General features: G+C 31.4%; 1 protein-coding gene and 1 long non-coding RNA gene across 6 annotated transcripts in view; one reads left to right on the plus strand and one right to left on the minus strand.

The window, feature by feature from the left end:
* The window catches only part of LOC146999071 (uncharacterized), a 501,133-nt gene that overhangs the window by 243,755 nt on the left and 238,024 nt on the right, over positions 1–19,354 (minus strand). The gene's annotated exons all lie outside the window — the stretch shown is intronic.
* LOC118188260 (irregular chiasm C-roughest protein-like) overlaps positions 7,922–19,354 on the plus strand; it is an 824,083-nt gene continuing 812,650 nt past the window's right edge. For both annotated transcript variants that reach the window (XM_085814197.1, XM_085814196.1), the window contains exon 1: positions 7,922–8,398. The gene's annotated coding sequence lies outside the window, so the exon portion shown is untranslated. The remainder of the gene's footprint in view (positions 8,399–19,354) is intronic.

A 19,354-nucleotide genomic window follows, 5' to 3' on the forward strand; every position in this document is an offset into this window, starting at 1 on the left:
ATTTAAATGCATTTAATTTATAACTTATCTACCTGTTAACTTTCATGAGCACATGTAGCATTCTTGTAATTGATAAAAGATCTCTCTCTCTCTCCAAACATTAAGTGCCTGCATCCATATATTACGCACCTTTTCATTTACTGCAAGTTAACTATTTGATGAAAATTATAAAGTTAATAAATTTCAACTACAAAAAACTATTGTAACTAAATGCATTAGAAATTACGAACTGCCTTAACATTCCTAATTTAAGTTTTAAAACAAATACGGTGGAACTTCAAGATACGAGTTCCAGCATTGAGCTCGTATAGCGAATTTCTCGTATCTAGAAACAAACTTCGCCATTGAAAATAACGGAAGTCCAGTTAATCCGTTCCACACCCCAAAAATATCAATATAAAAACAATTTTTCTAATAAATAACACTTTATGATAGCTTTCGACACCGACCTTTTAACTGCTTTTCGTTAATCCGCACCAATGACAGCTTCTAGGAGTTTTGGACATTGCTTGGAAGTAACGGTAACTTCTTTGGCTACATCAAGTTTCTTAATTCCTTCCTTCTTCTTCAGAATAGTGCAGATCGTCGATGTCGAAAGGCCGTGTCTTCTCCAATTCCGTCACTCTTACACCACGCTTATGTTTATCTATGACTTCTTTTTTTAATTTCAACGACCATGGCTTGCTTATTTTTCCTTGCAGCACTATCTAAAGCAACAATCTTCTTGGGAGGCATAGTGAAATAATTATTTTTACGTTAAATGTAATAAACAGTTAACTCACAAGCGCACAAACATGTAGGCCAAATGAAACATTTATATCCCAATGCGGGAGACTGTTGCCAGTCCGAAAAAAGTAAGATATTTATCTTTCAGTTTTAATTAATAAACTCGGCTCTATGAAAGCAATGCGCTGCGCTGCCGGAAATAAAATACTTTTATATTGAGGCGTGTTGCCATTCAATAAAGCCTAAGATACTTTCAAATTTTATTTGGATTAAGCGATTTAAAAGCAATAAGCACACATCTCAGGAATATTTTTTCAACTTTTTAGTGGGATTGATTTTAAATAAATGTTTCAAGAGATGTCTAGTTAGAGATATTCAATATTTTTATGAAATTACCCTTGCTGTACTCATTAAAATCATTATATATATATATATATATATATATATATATATATATTCTTTTTTATGATAATTATTTTAGCACTGGCTGTGCGAGAGGCTAGTTTTTAAAAATATAATACAGCGACTATAAAAGTGTGTGTGGCAACCTCTTCTAAAGTAAACGTTTTTAAATATTTTGTTGAATTAAAATTTATGTTACGTAAGGGCGAAGAACGTGATACTTAATTAATGAAGTTTATACATAAAAAGTTAATGATAAAAAGACTAAAATAGATTTTTGTTAACCATGTTACTAAGAAAACTGAATACTGATATGATCAACTGAGAAAACACTGAAAAAATATTAAAATGTACGCCATTTAACACTGCTTTGTAAACTAAAAGTCGTGATTCTAAACGTATGTTGCTATATATTTTTTAGGGTTTTTTCTTTGAATTGTGTGTGGTGTAAAGGGCGAAGAAAAAGGTGCTTAATAATAAAGCTGAAAAGACAAAAAAAAAAAAAAAAAAAAGGGATAGTTAGCAGGAGTGAATATAACCTCAGAATGGTAGACATACTAGAATGCAGAATGGCAGAACGCGAGAGTATAAAAAGCCTTAATAAACACTTTTAGGCTACCGTTAAAATCTAGAAACTTTCGAGTTTTATTTATTTATTTACTGGGGGGGGTTACTATTTTTTTTTTAATGTAATTGTCGTTGAGCAATTTCTGAATAGAACAAAGAATATGTTGCAAATATTTCTCCTTTTATCCTAAATTTGGAACAAACTATCTGGTTGACTCCCTAACTCCTTTTACAAACTGCTGTATTTTAGTGGACTGGTGCCAGATTTATTTCAGATTTAATTCTAAATCTCATTTCTTTTCTAAAGAGAATATTTTAACAATGTGGTTTCTAAAGTGTTTACAAAATGTTGTTATTTTTTATATGTATTTGTGATATGTGACATTTATCGTTCCACTTTTATCGAAAGAAAATTATAAATATCATGTTGCTATGTCTATCGATACAAATAGCAAAATTCTATATAAAACTCGTCTCCTCAGAGGCAGAAATTAATACTGCAACAATACAGACACTTTTTAACATAGATTTGAATGTGGTTTTTTTTTTTTATCCCATCAGACGTGTATCATGTGAATTATACTATCGAAACCATTCTCTCTTAATCCTAAGAAGATAGTAACGCCTGCCTATAATGCAACATATATAAAGGGAACATCCTACCCCTATAAGTCCTAAATTATTATCTATCAACAGGTTTCGATTAAGCCAAATTAGATAAGTATTCAAAGCCTTCATCATCCATTTATCTTATATTCATGAGGGTAAATCATTATTATCGAACTGCAGGGTAATTTGGAGAACCCCTAAAACTTGAGGCCCAGACCTTATGGTCCTATATGGTGACCAAAGTTTTCTCAGGTTTGCTCATTAGGTTCTTTTCGCTAGGTTTGACTCATACTACAACATTAATAGTCTGAATATTTCTGGGCCCACCAGCGGCCGAGCGGTAAAATCGCTGAACACTGGTAGTTCGGTCCGAGGTTCGAATCCCTTGAACGGGCTGGCTGCATAGGCGTTTTCGTGGTTTTCCCCATGGTTAGCGTGTATACGAGGCAGTTTCCCTTAGGAAGTCCTCCACGAAGGCATCCCTTCCCTTAGGTAGATAGCCCTAGTGTGCTTTGCCCTATTCTCAATACACCAAAACCACCGAAGAACCACCTGAATATTTGTGAAAGGTCTGTGTAGTGATGAGGTAATTAAAAGTTGGATGGACTTAAAATTAAAAGTAGGATGTTCCCTTTATATATGTTGCATTATAGGCAGGCGTTACTATTTTCTTAGGATTAAGAGGGAATGGTTTCGATAGTATAATTGTGTTGTCTTATTTGCAATTATTGGCATTCATTGCTTTCAAAACAAGTCTGAGAACAGATACGATCAACGCTGTCTGCTTACACGCAATCGTTTGATTCTTTCTTCCTAACCGAAATTGCACGAATATATAGTATTTGCCTGTTAAATGGATTGAATTGCATGCAGTTAGCTGTTAACTCTCACAGAAATTAAAAATTCCAAACTCTCTTTGTAAAATTTCGCTTAAACTCGCTATGTAAAATTTCTATGCAAAAACAAACAATTCGCCAACGGGCAGGAAGACAAAATTTCGATGCACAAAACTGAAAGTTTCGATTGGAGGAATTTTCAGTTCGAGGAAACGTTTAAAGTTAACTTCTGGTCCCACTGGGCAAAGAGACACTGAAGTTGGTGCACCAGCTAACTTGATTCACTATTCTACTAATAGTTTCAAATGTAAACAAATGGCAGTCTCGTTAGGCCTATCGCCACTGTTGTTAATTTTCTTAATAGTTATGAAACTATACCATGCAGATTAAATAAAGGCATAAAAACCTTAACCGGAATATAAAAAGAAATACCGTTACATTCTTCACCAAATACCGTTACATACTTCTGAAAATCAGATTTCTGCCAAGGCCATTTTTTAAGGTGTCATTAAAGTCATTAATTACAAATCAATAGGTGCCTTAAGAACTCTATGTAGGGATGATGCCGATCCTGATTTCTTAGAATCTTAAAGTATTTGTAATTTTTATTTCAATATGGATTATTTTAATCTATCTCTGAAGACTTTCAATAGAGTTAGTTTTTTTTTTTTTTTTTTTTTTTTTTTTTTTTTTTTTTTTTACAGCAATGATATCTACTAGTACTCCGTACTTAAAATAAGTGAAATATTATCTACAAAATAAAGGAAAAACACAATATTAAAACATAAAGCTATAACAGAAGGAAGTTAAATAATAAATAATAAATTTTCCTCTATTTATGTTAAGCTCTTCCCGTTAAGTATGTGTTAAAATAAAAATACATTAAAATAACTGTTATTAATAAAAATAAGGCTAAATTTAAACGAATGTTAGAAATAATAATAACATTCTTTTTTTCCAAAGAGGTTTGAAATTTGAGTGCTTTCGTTTCTCACATTTCTGAAAAATAGCTAAATATTATTAGAAATAATAATACATGATAAAAAATAAGGTAATAGAAACAATGGCCAAAAATGTAATGAAATTAATAATGTTAATAATTATTGCCGACGTTAAATTCAGATGATAGCAAGAGAAAAAAGTAACTGGAGTAATCGAACTTTTTGCCGAAAATGGAAACGGAAGTAAAATGACTCATTTCATTCAAGATCGAAAAAATGATACAAAAGATTTTCTTCTTTTTATTTCCCATTTATTCCTTGGATTTTCTTTATCATCTTCTTCTTTTATTTTTTTTACCCTTTCATTTCTCAAAAATTAAACATTTTATTGGAAACCGGATGGAATACAAATAAAGTATTTCTTTTTCATTTTGAGTAAAATCTTTCCTATTGAAGAAAACTAAATTTAACCAAAATTAATGGAAAGAAATTCAAAGTTTTGCTTTCCTGATTCCTAGGAATCTAAAATATATGAGTGTAGCCAGCATATTTTTCAATTAACCACGCATGTGAAACGGGAACCGTTGAATTTGTTATTATACTTCTCCTTACACAGATATTTAATCGTAACACTTGAGGCTTGGATGAGGTATTTAACGAGTTTTTAAATAGTCTAGAACTAGTATGACTTGGAAGATGTTAAGGTTCAAGAACTGAGGCATTAATTAACTTTCCTGCATAGATCGTTTCCTTGCGCAACGGCAGTGACAGCTACAGAAGATGTAAGAGATATTTTCAAAAAAATTCTGATGTGAAAACCACATTGACTTCCTTATACGGCCCATTTAATAATACACATTTTTTGTCGCACTTCATTTAAACTTATTTCCTCGAATTACATTAGAGATATACTGCTTTTTCAATCAATTTAGTTCTTCAGGAAAAAATACCTAAAACTCAAAACATCTTCATTAAAATCTGTAAAATACAGATAAACTTAAAAAACAAAATACTATTAAAAAAACAGTTTAAAAAGGTCTTTGCGGTTAAAATTAGAGTTTCTATGCTAAAACACGCAATTCGGCCAACGGGCAGGAAGACAACATTTTCGACGCACAAAATTGAAAGTTATCTGTCAATCCCACTGGGCAAAAGAAACTGAAGTTCGTGCGCTAACTAACTTGATTCACCATTCCACTAAGTTTCAAACGTAAACAAATGGCGACCTCGTTAGGCCCAGCGCCACGTTAAAGTTGTTGATAATTCTACAACTATTGCATGAACATTAAAAGCATAAAATCCTTAATTGGAACTTAAAATCAACTTTATTCAATCATTTTTAAAACAAAAAAGGCACAATTTACCAACATATAAGAATAAAAAAACACCGAAAAAGCACGTTGAAAAAAATGCTCACCGAACTGGATAAGAGGGAGAGGTGTATAGATATACGTTTGGATGCCGATAGCAAGAAAAAGGGAGGTGCACAACTAGATGTTATAGTAGTCCCTAACACAAAATTTCTACATTCTACGGCTAATCATTTTATCCTTCTTGAGATATGCGAGATACATACATACGTGCGTACAGATGTCATGAAAAAATCCCTTCTGAATCCATTTTACAATCCATTTTGCGGGAAAAAAGCCCTTTATTCTGCTCGTACGCACACAGTGTAACAGAACACGATCAGTTTTTGCCACTTCAAAATAATAATATCTTTAAACGCAACACAATGGGTATGCGAGAGGTTAGGCAAATTTGCAAATTTCAAATCAAAATTTCTGAAAAAATTACATTTGGCAGGACTTAACTTTAGATTACCTTCTTTCATATTTTGACAGCTACGTTGTATTATTTCGAAACACCTTCCTAATATTTTCCGAATATTCTTCAAAACTTTTCCCTACGATGATAATGTGATCCAGGTATATCGGACATTCTTCGCAAGAAAGAACTCTCTACACAGTCTCCATGAGGCGTTCGAATGTTGCCGGTACATTAAATAATACAAAAGGCATCACAATGAGCTGCTAAAGTCTTTCTGCTGTTGTAATTGCCTTTTTTTCTCGGTCGTTTGTCTATATCTCTAACTGCCAATAACTACTCTTTAAATCAAGCGTCGAAAAAAAGAAACAGGGTAAAGAATGTCATCACTTCGGGTCCTCGTTCAACCGGTCAACACAAAATCTACATAGTTGAATGTCTACATAGTACATGTCGATTCGTTGGCATTGTAAACTTGTTCAAAAAATAGCTCTTCTTTTAAAACAAATTCTTCAAATCCGTGGTGGAAATTGTCGGCTGCTTGTTGGTCACCACTAAGTTTCTCCCCATGAAGTCCAATTTCTCGAATTCCATGTTGCTGCTTAAAACGAGTCAACCAGGCAGAAGGCGCATCAAAATTTCCTTTCAGGTCTAACAACTCAAAAAAGGTTTTTGCCTTCGCCGCAGTGATAGGACCATTTACAGAAGTACCCTCTTTTCGAACTAAGCTAACCACTCTGTCAATGCCGTGTCCAGCTCATCAAAGGTAGAACCCTTCATAGTTTTCCGCGTTTTCATTGCGGAGCACTGTCCGACATTGATGCAAAGTTCACCAGTTTGTCTTTTTGCTTTAGAATGTCACGCACTGTTGTTTCTGCGATTCCGTAATCCAATTCCATCTGCTGCCTTGTAGCGCCGTTTGCTACTTTGGAAATTAATTCTAGTTTTTGCGCAATCGTCAACACAACCTTCTTTCGTTTTCCTGACATTTTAAATCGGTAGCGAAAAACACAAAACGAAAAAGCACAAGCACTGAACACAATAAAAGATAAGAAATTAACTCCGACTGGTTCGCAAACACTATCAGGCTTAAACTGACAATGGCGAGTGGGAGGAAGTGGACGTGTCAGTAAGATTAAGACGAGAGAGAGAGCAGTAGAGCGGGCACTGCAAGGGTGAGTAAGAAATCACTTACTCATCAGAGGGGAAGGTTTCGAGAAGGCCTGGGATATTTTTGCTATAAAAAAGCACGATGTTAGCAAATTTAACGTAAAAAAAAAAAAAAAAAAAAAAAAAAAAAACTTTGCGGCAGGCGCGCATAATCGGGAGTGTACTGTAAGTAGTTGCTTTGGTGCAGACTATGAGTCAGTGACGTCATAAGCTCGAAGATTTCTGGTTCGTTGTTCATACGTCGTCATAATGGTGATATTTTCTCTCACAATTAATTTGTTAACGCTTCAGGTGGTTTTTGAATGCATTTGTGTTAGCTTGTGTGCATTAGGATACCAGTAGGCACTTAAGAGGATAACTCGTAGAAGTAACACTTGTTATACGAACAGCTAGTTTATTTGCGTATAAAATACTGAAATCCAAGCATTCATATTTTTAACCATTAAGTTAATAAATGAGATACGTTATTAACACGCAACTAAATAAGCCAAAATTCGGAGATCTGACTTTCTCAAAGCATCTTTTCCTTTACGTTTATGCCCCGATGGCTCAGATTCCTTACACCCGTAATGAGTGGGTTCAAAACCTCGGCACGCATCTGTATCGAACAAACTACGGTGGGTTCAACGTTAGCGGAACCCAAAAGAAACAACTGAACCTCAACATAACGATAAAAAAAAATGAAAAAATAAAACGAAAGGAACTAAGCGGAGAGGCGAAAGGTGGAAAGCAAGAGAGAGAAGAGGAGAAAAAAAGAAAGCAAAAGAAAAGGCACGCGACTTTCGGAGATTTCCCTTCTCGTCCCTGAACCAAGGCCGCCACTAGGGGTCGCCACCGAACGGACCGACTCGAACCGAGCGCGCTACGTCCGAAAACCGTCGCTCAGATTCGCTCGAACCTTTCGAGCACTGCGAAGCGTCAGTGGAGCGAGCGATTCAACCGACAAAACGTTTACCAAAAACCAAAACATCGTGAACGCGCCCGTGACGTTTAGGCATTTTTTATTTGTTTGTTTCGTTAATTTCCTGCACCTCTTGAATGTGCAGTTTTTTGTTTTGTTTTGTTTTCGTTTTTCAAATTCATCAACAATAACAACTGCTGGAATTATTTTAAATAGTTGATTCTTTTACAATTATCACGAACTGCAACACCTTTATGAAGGAATTTTTTGTTTGTTTGATTTGACTCACACTCACTGTTTTGTGTTCGCTCTGAAAACGCCATATACTGGAACATTGTTCGGTCGCCATCTGATTGTTTTCAAACCCAACACTCCCGGCTTGCGGGCTGGTTGCACCGGACATTAAGCTGGAACGGCCGGTCCATGACCCGTTCCCAGCTCGCTAACGGCGAGTGACTGTCTAAGCTAAGATCTAGAAGGTAAGTTCATAACTTTTTATACATCTGCACATTTTATTATTTTTAACTCATTATTAGCAATATTCAGTTTAATAATCCCTTCTAGCATTCCTACAAATATAACCATAATCTATTTTAAGTAAAGCTATTTTTACTATCATGTAAATAAATCGTAAGATACTTTTTTTATCATTATTTATCTAATATACCTACAAGATATTATATTTAACATTCCAATAAAAATAACTATCAAATACAAATAAGACATTAAAAAAATCTTATTTTGGTATATCAAAATTTAATAAAAAATTTTTAAATTGCTTTACTATTCAGGATATTAGGAAATTTTTGTAAATACAAACTAAAAAGTTATTAAATTCTCATTTGGAATTCAAGTTAAATTAAATTAATTGCGCTTACTAACGGTCGAAAGAAACATATATACGATTACTTTTGTAAAATAAACCTTATAAAGTCTTTAATACAAAGTATAAATATTAGTATAATTTGAAGAAATTAGGGACGTAAAATGTTCTATGAAATGTAAAGCGTTAAAAATAACATTAAAGCTTATATATCAAGATGTATTTTTAAAGAATCTGCATTTTTAAAGGAATGAATTTTTTCTTTTGCTGCGTTATAAAATCATTTAATTACTCGTGAATTATTTTCCTTTTGATAACTAATTTTCGCGTTGTTAAATTATGAACCCCACATTGACTATGTAACAAATTAATAAAAGCAAAATGTAATTTTATCACTATAATATAAAAGAAAAAATACTTCGTTAGAAATGTCGTCTGCCATGTATATCAAATCATTTTATTTTCCTAAATAATGAATCAGGAATTTAGTTTTTCTTTGATCAATTATCTACAACTGAATTGTTATTTTGGGGTAACAATTTTAAAATCCTTCTTTACTTCCATACCCTAACATACCTCTTAAAAAATGGCCATCAAGAAAGCTAACTGCGAAAGGAACGAATTTAGCAGCGACACTAAGCATCCTGTTGTCGTTAATTATTCCATCATTTACTTTACTCGATAACACCTCTAAATATAAATACTATACGAATACGAATTTAATAGCTTGATCTCTAATTTACAAGTAAATCTTCTAAGATATTTGAAAACTGAAATTATAATCATTTTTATCAAAAACACGATGAATATTCCCAAAAAATGATCTGGGAAATTTTATTTATGTGAAAGTAGACTAACGAACACATTTTAAAATTTCCTGAAATATTTCCGTCATAAAAGTTTACATGACTGATATAAATCCTACTTGAAATCATGGTAATCACGTTGAAAAATCTCATTATTCCATAATTAGATAAAGTAATAGAATAAAATTAAATAAATATAAGTACAAAGAATAAAAACTCTTAAATGGCAACTGCAGTCCGGTTCATATTACCCAAAATTCCGCAGTTACCATCCTAAGAATATTTTACTTTATTTTAATAATAAAGAATAGTTTAGTTTTTTATGAACGTGAATAACGTGCATTAATTATTATATAAGTGAATAAAAAAATAAATACATGAATATCAAAAAACGTAATTTTTTACAAAATGGTATTATTAGTTTTATACAATGAAATATTTTCATTATTTGAAAGCAATAATAAATTTATTTACTCATTTTAAATTTTATTTCATATTAATTTGTTTTCAATTTCAATGTAGTTTCTTTAATAAGTTTTAATCCAATGCTCGAACAAAGTAAAAAATATTAAATTCACTCGTCTACTGTCAACTGTCGCAATAATTCTAGCTTCTTTAGATTCTTGTTACAGTTTATTTAAAATCTGAATTTTTAATGCACATTACTAACATTTATAGTCTGTGTTTGCTACGTAATTGATACTCTTACACACATTTCCTTTTAACTAAAATGCGAGGCTATATCTCAAACAGTGCCATTTTATACTACGCTATAACAAAGTGTATGAATACTAAATAGATCATAACTGCGTATTAGTGGCTATTGAATACGTTGTGAAATATACACTGCTTTCTACTACATATTTGTTCTCAATTCAGAGCTGCTTTGTACACAATAAACGCATTTTATCTCATTAAAATATTAATAACATCAATATTCTTAAGCGATTTAAAATGTGTTATTAGATTAAAATAATTCTAAGCTTGTGCGGATTACTGAAGCAGTTTATAAAACCTCGTAGTTTGTAAATTGTAAGTTCGCAAAAACTCAAAACCACCAAGTAATAAAATAAACTACGGTTAGAATAATTAGTTTGAAAAGCAAACGCAATAAACTATCATAAAGTGTTTCTGACAACTTATAGAAATTTGTAAGTTAATTCTTATAATTTGGCCCACCAGCGACCGAGCGGTAAAGTCCCCGAACACTGGTAGTTTTGTCTGAGGTTTGAATCCCGCCAAAGGGGTGGCTGCATGCGCGCTTTCCCCATGTACCCATATTAATATGAGCAAGTTTCTCTTAGAGAGTCCTCCACAAAGGCATCTCTCCCTTCCGTGTAATGTCCTAAGGTGAAACAGATAAATAATAATTATTATTATAATCTTGGTCTATCATAGAAATGTAATACATAGATTCTTTTTATTCTTATTTTAATTTAAATAACTGGTAATGTTTGTCCTTTGTTTGATATAAATATCAACAAAAACGTTGAACATGTTTTAAGAGCAAAACGGAGCTGCAGTCTTTTATCTGACCGAAACTAGAGGTATTCCAGTTAAGAAAACCTGAAACAGTATTGCCTCTAACAAATCCATTAGTGTAATAAAATAAAAATATCTATCAAGCAAACCTCTTCAAATCCGTATAAATATGAAAATAGCATTATTCGATAGTCATCATTCCAATTTCAAAAATTCCATTCCTGGTAAATCTGGATATAATTGCGTAACCTTTAATGAACTTCTTAATGGATTTATAGTGCTCGTGTACAATTGGAACAGAATATTTTAAACTACGTATCTCGGATGCTTCCTCGCTTGTTAATCATTCTTAATGAACGCTTTAGGACATCTGGATGAACAAAGTAAGCCTACTTATTTATAGCATACAACCCTCTCCCCTTTGCTCGGAAAATTAGTTATCCTTATTTCTCCCCATTGGAATATGTACCCAAAAGCATGCCCTGTCTGGAATTTATGTTGCCATAAGTTTTACTGGAGCTTCGTTTCACCAAAATATGGCGTCGAAATGCATAAATTGGAAACCACACGAATAGTCATTATTTAAGATCAAATAGCTGCATTTGTAACAATCTTCGATTGCTTATTTTAACTAAGAAAAATCAATAGTCAAATTTATGGCAATTTTAGCTAAACAATCAGTTTTACTTTAGCTGTAACAGTAAAAAATTATGTGCGTAATTAAATGGTATGATTTTGGAACACGGACACAAAAGAAACATTGGAATATTTTTCATATCTATGTAAAGCAAATCAAAATTTATATCAGAAATTTACTTAGATTGCTTGTTTTAACTACAGTCTATACGTAATATTCCTTCTAATAAGGCGAAATATGATATGTCGTGCATTTAACATAGTTAACGCGTTTGAGTATACTATCCTCTATTTAGCACAATTTTATTAAAGAATCAAAATTAAAGAAAAAATCTTCAGATATTACATTAAGCCCAAAGGGGCGTTTTTTTTTTTTTTTTTTTTTTTTTTTTTTTTTTAATGTTTTGTGGGTTAAATTTATTTATTGAATCTCATGTTCTTCAAACATAAACCATAAAATTCAGTTCAACAGCGATATCGCAAAATAATTTTAAAATGAGCATATCTTTAGAATTTCCGATACACAGTCTCGCGCACTGGAGATAAAAATGTTTTTTCCCCCGTACAGTGTTGCCATTGCTCGCTTTGAAATCGTTGAGCCTGTTAATCAAAAATTCGTTAAAATTTTACAAAACATGAAATCGATCACAAAACAAATTCTAAATTTCAAATTTGGGCTTCCAGATGCCCATATTCGGGTGGAAACGTACGTTATTCAAAATTTGATGGCTGTAGATACCGTCGTTTTATCACAATGTGAGGAACATACGTACATTCATGCAGATTCTTCATTATTTAATTTTTTTAAATATAATACAGGGCTGTAATATTTGGTGGCAACAGTTTGAAAAGTGAACCGACATTTAAAGTTTTCAACGCAAAATGTCAAAAAGAAATTAATAGCCTTTCTGGGCTAATGTTCTTTGGGCTAATAACTATGAAATCTTTATTTAGCAAGTTAGAGAGTTTGCTTAACTGAAATAGAATACAAATCAAGCTAACAATTTTTACAAGCATTTAAATCGAAGTGTTGAAAACAAAAGAACTTATGAGAGATTCATTTATAAGTTGGAAATAGCTTCAGATATATATCTATTAGGCAATATTATCAGGAGTATGCCATTATCAGGGTATTAAAAGAAGGTAACTTGCTGAAAAGAATGAAACACAAATACAACGCTAGCACAAAAATCTTTTTAAGACTTCTTTTTTGCATGTGAACATAAATAGAATCCTCTCTCGGCAATATCGTTTGGCGCTTTTTTTTTTTTTTTTGGACGTTGCCAGGTTTCATTATGCAAAAGGGACACTAATTTATTCTAACAAAATGAAATTTCTTTTTCAGTTTATTTTTATATAAAAGTAGATCTTAAACGTGTAAAACTATAATTCTTAAACGTGTAAATTATTGTTCACGGGCAACATGTCAACGTGTTTGAAGAACGGATACTTTTGCAGAAATTTAGCTCACATAAATGTATGAATATGAATGTAGCTTCCAGTGCTGAATTAATTGAAAAGATATACTACCTGGTATGGTATCTATGGGGAAATTAGCTACCATTGCTTTCCCAGAGATGCATAAAATATACTATAAAAATAATGAATATTATAAACCTTTCCACTTGTGAAGTAAATGTTTATTTTATTCATTGACTGTCTAAGAACTTTACTTTAAGTATCGACAATACTATTTAAACAAGAAATGACTCAAAAAGAAGTTATTTTAAAAGTCATTAGTTTAAGTTATTCTTCACAATAGACTTTTATGTATAATTAATAATCCTTCTAGGATTACAGGATTTGATAAAATGCACTAGACGTAGAATTTAATAATAAAATCTCATTACAGAAGAATCCATCGTATGATTAATAATGTTTTCTTTAAAGACTGCTGGAGTAAAACTGATTTTTGAAACTAAGATTGATAAAACGATCAATATGCTATTAAATATCGCGAGTTGTGGTTTAGTTAAAGTACTAATTTTATAAAGAAGTTCTATAGTTTAGTTTCTAAAACTGATGAGCTGTCTTAGCTTCTAAAATTAATAAAACCAGACCATAATTTGAAATGACAAGCCTACAACACATTTTATATTTGTCGCATAAACGGTCACATCGGTTGTCCAAAATCACGAATGTGCAGTTTCCGGTTTTTACATACGTATCATGTTCTTTTCTGTGACTTATGCTATACTGAAAGAGAGGGATGCATACGAAACATTTGTTATGCAGGTACATATCAAACATTTGTTATGCAGAAATCATAATTCAATTTTTTTTTTCAAATCAAAGGCTATCAATCAATTCCTTTAAGTGTGTTTATAGCCCACAGGCGCAATTTGCCCAAAAGGGCTATTAATTTCGTTTTGGCATTTTGCGCCGTCTACTATAAAACGGCGTTTCACTTTTCAAATTGTTGCCACCAAATATTAGAGCCCTGCATTATATCTAAAAAAAAACTAAATAATGAAGAATCTGCATAAATGTATGCATGTTTCTCGCGCTGTGAAAATACAACGGTACCTAGAGACATCAAATTTTGAATAACGTAGTCCTCCACACGAATATGGGCATCTAGAAGCCAAAATTTGGAATCTGTTTTATTATCTATTTCATAATTTGCAAAACTTTAACAAATTTTTGATTAACAAACTCAACTATTTCAAAGCGAGCAATGGCAACACTGTACTGGAAAAAAACACATTTTTATCTCCAGCGCGCGAGACTGTGAATCGGAAAGTCTAAAGATAAGCTTTTTTAAATATTTTGTGATATTGCTGTTGGATTGAATTTTATGGTTTAAGAAGTGCGAAGAACATGATATTTAATAAATAAAGATAACACACAAACGTTAAAGGAACGCTCCTTTGAACGTAATATAAAATCTGAAAACTTCCAGATTCTTTTCATTTTTTTTTTTTTTTTTTTTTTTTTTTTTTTTTGAACACCGCTTTTGGAGATTCGTGGTTTCTGGTGTAGCGGCGAGGATTTTAACGCTTCATAAATTGAGAAAACTTGCATTTCTTGGTTGACAATTTTAAACTTTAACGAAACACGGAAGTTTTATCTTTTAAGGACCTGAACACCTTCGTGGAGGATTGTCTAATGATAACCGGTCCGGATATCAGACAGACCAAAAAAACTTAACATTCGTAACTACAGCCGTTTTGAATTAAGCGAACGCATTTAGCAATTTCGGTCACATTAGTGATACGAGAGTATGTAAAAATAATTTAGATTTTCCCTGCTGAAATTAATTGAAAGATAAATTTAAATAAATAATTGAATTGATAATATTGAAAATCATTGAAAGATAAAGCTAGAAAGGAGAAAGGCGTTACTGTACATTAATTGTTTTTTCCTTAAAGAAAACTCTGATTTCAATGTTTAATTTACCTAAATCCTTTTAATTACAGCTGAAATACATTGATGTTTAATGTAATATTTCGTTTTGTCTAATTTATTCTTAATTTATGCTTTAATTTTTAAAAACTGCTCTTTACTCCAGCAGTTCTTGACTGTAATGTGGTAAATCTTTCCGTATGAAATGCATTAAAGCAATGCAATCGGAGAATGCTTCTTCTTTATCTTGTTGTTTACAAGCGAGTAGAGGATTATTCAAGCGTATGACAGTTTACTTGAAAAGTAGAAATAAAGCAAACAGCTATCAGTTTCTTTATATTTTTTGATGCGTGATGAATAATAATTTTTAACGTTAATCAAGGAGAGATGAAAATACTATTTTTAATTCAAAAGCGAGTGAAAAGGCGAGAAGGATTTATTATTTCTCTTCTTAATTCTCAGAAGAGCTTTCTAGTTTACTGCCCAACTTCGAAACTGATTTTCTGATGATTTGATTTGAAAATTAAATAAATGTTGAATGGGAGAAGATACTTCATTATTTATTGAAAGTGAAAAATATAAATAATGAGTAAATTCCTTTCTTCCTCTTTGACTTAAATTCATCATTTTATGAAACTTTTCGATGAACTGGTATATCTGTTTTAAACAGTTTCGGTGTAATAATTAAAATTGGAAAAGACTGTTTTCATATATAAAATTTACATCTTATATAGTCCCTTTTCTTTAGAAATAAACTTGGAAATTTTTATGAAAAGTGAGCTTAATGAGAATGCTAGAAAATATTCATATCTAGAATTGAATGCGAGGAAGGGTATCATTGTGCCTTCAATATACTTTAATATAAATTGTAAACTCGTGTAATACTAGATATAATATAGTATATTTAAATGATAATATATACTTAAAAAATTATGAATGTGTGAAGATAAAGTGTTAAAGATAAAGGGTTTTAAGATAAAGGGAGTATCTTATTCTTAAACAAAAGAAATAATTTTGTTAAAAATATTAAGTCTTTAAATTTTTAAACTGGCTACATCAGTAAAAGAAGAAAATTACAATTATTTTCCATTTTTTTTTCAATACTTAATCAATCGAACTAAATAATTAATCGCTTTATGAGCAAACTAAAATTTTTTCTTGCCTTAATTTACATTTTAAAGTACAATAAGTAACATACTTTTGAATCCAAAATTTAAAACTAAATAGAAGATCGTTTCTAATTTTAAAGTTCATGTTCTATGTTTTTTTTTTTTTTTTTTTTTCCAGATAAAACATTCATTAATAGTTTCAGATACAGTTCGCTTTCCCTTCATTCTTTAATCTTTATAATTTTCAAAGCTCATAAGGTATTGCAAAATGTTTTCTCACTCCTTGCGCATATCTTCGTTGTGTAATTGGAAAGTACATCCGGCTAAAACCAGAAGGTCCGGGGTTCAAATCCCCGCAAGGGTGTTGTGCATTTCTGACTTTTTCTGAATTCAAAAAGATAGAAAACAAATTTAAAGTGGCGCTCGAGCTAAAAGATGGTGGATAATAATTCGTCACTAGTCGCCCTTTAAGTGGGAGAGAATGTAAGGAATTTTCTCTCTCCTTTTTGCGCCTTCGTGGTGAATGTGAAAAGCACGTCTAGCTATGATCGGAAGACCCTGAGTTCAAATTCCGGTAAGGACACTACACAATTTTCATGTAATCTGCTTAGACAAACCTAATAAAGGCTCTACAACACATCTAATTAGAAAAAAAGAAAAATTTATTTCTAACGTTTTCTAAGAAAATTGTTTTATGCTTTCTGCCCTTTTGTCGAATTTATAACTAATATAAGAATATTAATTATAATAATAATTATATTAATGATAATCTAATAATTATATATAAGAGTATATTACTGCTTTACACTATACTTCTGATTTCAGTTGCTTGAAAAACATATTTCCTTCTATCTCTTTGTAATCTGGAATAAGTTTTATATCGTTAATGAGGGTATTAATTTATAGTAGGCTAAAGAAATAAATTTTAAAATAGCTGTCTTCATTATAAATCGATAATCGTCATTATGTAATATTTCAGAGTGCATCATTTTCGTACATGCACACAAAGAGAAATGCAGGCGTTGCGATGGTAAAATTGTCAAACACAGTTACCTAGAGAAGCGTCATACATAATGATAATACATCATGCATCTTTTACCCTTTCAACTTTCTTAGTTCCTTTCTGAAAAAAGCAACACTTGTCAAAAAAAGTAGAACACAAAATAATTTATCCACATCCACCCTGTTTACTTTTAGCAGTTTTTAAGATGGCACTTTAGAATCACAAAACATTAATTTATAAAATGGCTACAACTTATTTACATTACTTTTTAGGTGATTGAATTGATTGATTGATTTACAAAAATGTATTCTTTTATTTTTTCATAGTAACTACTATTTTAATAACTGTCTGTACAAACTTTCTTCTAAAATTCTAATCAAAAAGTAATTCTTATCTTACTTGTTTTAATGTATACTAAAATACTATTGATATTAATATTAAGATTTCTTCTCGTCTCGAGATATCTTAATAAATGTAAGAATGAAACCAACTTGAAAAATACTACTGCCTGAAAATTACTCTCAATTCTTCAGATAAGCTTTTAAAGTGGTGTTTGTGTGTAATGCAAAATATGATAAATCAATCTTACTACATTTCGTATTTCTTGCAAGGAAAAAACTGTTTCCTGATTCAAATAATTTGCCTAAACAAACTGAAAATGTTACCGCTTATTTAATAAAATCTTTGCAACATATGTGCTTAAACTACTCAAATTTTACATTTTGAATTTTTTTTACCTTTTTCATTCACGTTTAAACAGATTTTTCACGACATGATTTTGTCCACCAGTTGTCGTGTCGTAATAGTAATAAAAATATACTAATATATAATTTTGAAAACAGTAATATGAAAAACATATATAATCTGAAAGCTTTCAGGTTTTATATTACGCCCAAAGGGATATTTTAACTTTTTCTGTACTACTTTTATTTATTAAATATTGTGTTCTTTGCAGCTAAACCACATAAAATTCAATTCAACAGCAATATCACAAAATATTTAAAAAGGGCATATCTTTAGAATTTCCGATACACATTCTCGCGCGCTGGAGATAAAAGTGCTTTTTCTGTATTGTGTTGCCATTCCTCGCTTTGAAATCTTTGAATTTGCTCATAAAAATTCTTTAAAGTTTAACAAAATGTGAAATAGATAATAAAACAAATTCGAAATTCAAAATTCGGGCTTTCAGGTGTCCATGTTCGCGTGAAGGATTACGTTATTCAAAATTGGATGGCTCTAGGTACAGTCGTTTTTTAACAATGCGAGAAACATACATACATTCATGCAGATTCTTCATTATTTAATTTCTTTAAATAAATATAATCCAGGGCGATAATATTTGGGGGCAACAATTTTAAAAGTGATTCACCGTTTATAATGAAACTCCATTCTGAGACTAATAGCCCTTATGGGCTACCGACAATTTGGGTTAATAAAGTAAAGATGCTTCTTGTACGGCTCTATCAGTTTTATTTCTAAAAGTACTAATATAACCTCGTATGGAATGACTATGGAAAAGATTCCTTTACTTGTGTGATCGTGTTGTATACTATTTTCTGTTGTCTCACATTCTAGGAAAAAAGCAATGTAATAAAAGTACTTATTCGTAAGTTCGATTTTTAACAAATAAAAGATCGGGATACATGGGTTTTCTTTATTTGCCCGACATCTATTCAGTTTTCCTTAAAACCTCTTTCATAAAAGCTTCGTTTCTAAGGTATTTAGTTCTAAATCATTTGGTCGCAGTAAAAATATGATTTAACTGGTACATTTAATTCTGTGTAAAATGCTCACCAGTTTCTTAATAAAAACTGTTTTATTAAGAACCTAAAGCTAGGTACGAATGGAAAATGAATTCCAAAAGCAATGAACAGACCTTTCTGTACATTTAGCCAGTGGACATTGATCGCCATAAATAAAGATCGGTAATAAAATTTTGCAAATCCCCAACCAATCTAACGCAGAAGGGAAGTATATGTTATTCGTACATTTACTCTTTGCGTGACGATTGAATTGTAAACAGTCAATGTGTGCGGATCCAATCTGTGTTTCTTCATCATACCCGACATATATTTTGTTTATCTATATTAGCCATAAGCAGACAGGTATACTATATGATGAAAAAAAAGTTCAAAACGAATTCGATAAAGCACAACTCGTAGGTTTTAGACGTTATTTAATTTGTCAAACGCACTGTTGTCTAAATGTCTAGACATTGCAAAAAATACAGC

This window comes from Stegodyphus dumicola, chromosome 1, assembly GCF_044657685.1.
Source record: "Stegodyphus dumicola isolate Sdum_Otavi_A_Nest chromosome 1, ASM4465768v1".
Taxonomy (NCBI): Eukaryota; Metazoa; Arthropoda; class Arachnida; order Araneae; family Eresidae; genus Stegodyphus; species Stegodyphus dumicola.